This window comes from Penaeus japonicus, unplaced genomic scaffold (genome assembly GCF_977035675.1).
Source record: "Penaeus japonicus unplaced genomic scaffold, GWHDUDI00000001_assembly GWHDUDI00000019, whole genome shotgun sequence".
NCBI classification, from domain to species: Eukaryota; Metazoa; Arthropoda; class Malacostraca; order Decapoda; family Penaeidae; genus Penaeus; species Penaeus japonicus.
In genome coordinates this window covers 32,601,503-32,604,002 of record NW_028234421.1, presented here as the reverse complement: position 1 = coordinate 32,604,002, position 2,500 = coordinate 32,601,503, and positions in this window count along the sequence as shown.

Below are 2,500 nucleotides of genomic sequence, written 5' to 3'. Positions count from 1 at the left end.
TCTCTATCTGTTTCTCTCTCTCTCTCTCTCTGTCTCTCTCTTCCTCTCTCTCTCTCTCTCTCTCTCTCTCTCTCTCTCTCTCTCTCTCTCTCTCTCTCTCTCTCTCTCTCTCTCTCTCTCTCTCTCTCTCTCTCTCTCTTCTCTCTCTCTCTCTCTCTCTCTCTCTCTCTCTCTCTCTCTCTCTCTCTCTCTCTCTCTCTCTTCTTCTCTCTCTCTTCCCCTCTCTTCTCTCTTCTCTCTCTCTCTCTCTCTCTCTCTCTCTCTCTCTCTCTCTCTCTCTCTCTCTCTCTCTCTCTCTCTCTCTCTCTCTCTCTCTCTCTCTCTCTCTTCCTCTCTCTCTCTGCCACCCCCTCTCTCTCTGTTGCTGTGGATGAATCTAATTACTTTATTATTATTCCCTGCGCCGAAATTCACGATCGATGGCGCATTCTGACCGGCGTCTGTTTCGATGTGATTTTTTTTTTTTTTAATCATGGTTCTCATTTTCCTCTTTTCTTCTTCTTTTTTTTGTATCGATCCTTGTCTTTGTTTTTGTTTGTATCAATCTCTGTCTTTGTTTTTTATATCGATTGTTGTCTTTGTTTTTGTTTGTATCAATCTCTGTCTTTGTTTTTTGCATCGATTGTTGTCTTTGTTTTTTTTGTATCGATCTTTGTCTTTGTTTATGCATTTGTCAGCCTTTTGTCCGTCTGCCTCTGCCCCCCCCCCCTATCCCCTACCTCCTTTCTTTATCCTTCTGAAAGAGTATGTACGTCTTGTGTTATAGCGTGTGAATTTTGTTAATATCTTCTTAATTTCTTTATTGATCTATTTGCTTGTTCATCTATTTCTATTTCATTCTTTTTAATCGATTTACGTTTTCATCTATTCTCAGCGATCAGTCAAAGCAGCCATATTTGCTGAATACTGAAAGCATATATAGTTGGTGCATGACTCGTGTCCTCTTGAATTTATGGGAGATTTGCCAGTTTCGGTAGATGCTTTCCTTTTGAATGGCAGGTAAACTGTTCTATATATAAAAAAAAGAAATGAAATTGAATCTCTCTCTCTCTCTTTCTGTCTCTGTCTGTCTGTCTGACTCTTATTGTCTGTCTGACTCTGTCTGTCTGACTCTTTCTCTCTCTCTCTCTCTCTCTCTCTCTCTCTCTCTCTCTCTCTCTCTCTCTCTCTCTCTCTCTCTCTTTCTCACTCCCTCTACCCCCTTCTCTCTCCTACCCTCCCTCCCTCCCCTCCCCTCCTCCCCTCCCTCTCTCTATCTCTCCCCCTCCCTCGTCTCTCACTCTTTCTCTCGCTCCCACCCCTATTTACGACTAATCATCAATATTCTCCTGACGCGTGACTCGTTCGTGAGTGACTGTCTTTTTAGCCGCTGTTTGACTTTTACGTCATTTGCGGACCCTCGGCGCAGCGGTGCGTGTGCGTGTGCGTGTGCGAGTGTGCGTGCATGTTTAACCTGCGTATGTATGTGTGCACGCTTCTCTGTGCTTCTCCGTGTCACTGGAAGAGGGTTAGAGATTGCTGTGGATTTTGCTCTTTGAAGATCTGGGTTTCGAATGGGAGCTTAGTCGTGGTTGGCTGTCTGTTTTTTTTATTTTATTTTTTTTTTTTGTCGATTTAGTGTCTTGTTTTTCTTTGTGTTCTCTCTTTCTCTCTCTCTCTCTCTCTCTCTCTCTCTCTCTCTCTCTCTCTCTCTCTCTCTCTCTCTCTCTCTCTCTCTCTCCCCCCCTCTCTCTTTCTTTCTCTCTCTATCTCTATTTCTGTGATAAGAGATGTGGTATATTTAGTTTCTTCAATCACCGTTTTCACAAAGAAAATATAAAAGTATTCGATTCCAAAGAACCTGCTACTCGATTCGGTTAAAGTGCATTCACTTGTTCCATGAGTATAAGGCCAAGGGTTTCCACTGAGGGACAGCGTAGCTCATCCTTAGATTTACGTTGATTATGTCTCCTAATCCTCCAGTGTAGTATTTTTGGTCACGACGACGTAAAAAAAAAAAAAAAAGTCATCTTTTTGTTTCTGTTTTGGATTTAGGACCTTAATGACTGGTTTTTTTCTTTTTTCTTTCATATTCGTCTCTGTTTTTTACCTTTGTATTTATGCGTGAGTTCTTTTTTTCCCTCTTTATTATGAGGTCACTGTACTTTACCTTAAACAATTTTTCTTTATTCCCCCTTCTTTTTCCCCTTCCTCTCGTTATTCTCGTCCATTCCCCTCTTTCCTTTCTTCCTCGTTTATTCCCATTCCTTGTACCGCCTCCTTCTCCCCTCACATTCCCTCTTCCCTTCCCCTCATTCGTCCTCCCTCTCCCCTTGCCAGACCCTTTCTGTAATCCACAAAAGCACTTGATTAAATCCCAAATCCCTCTGACTCCAGTATGATCTTCCTGGACTTGCTCAAACAACAGACAATCCCTCCCCCCCCCATCATCTCCCCTCTTCTCTCCCCCTCTCCTTCTCCCTCCCCCGCTTCCCCTCTACTTCATCCTTCTAATTTCTCA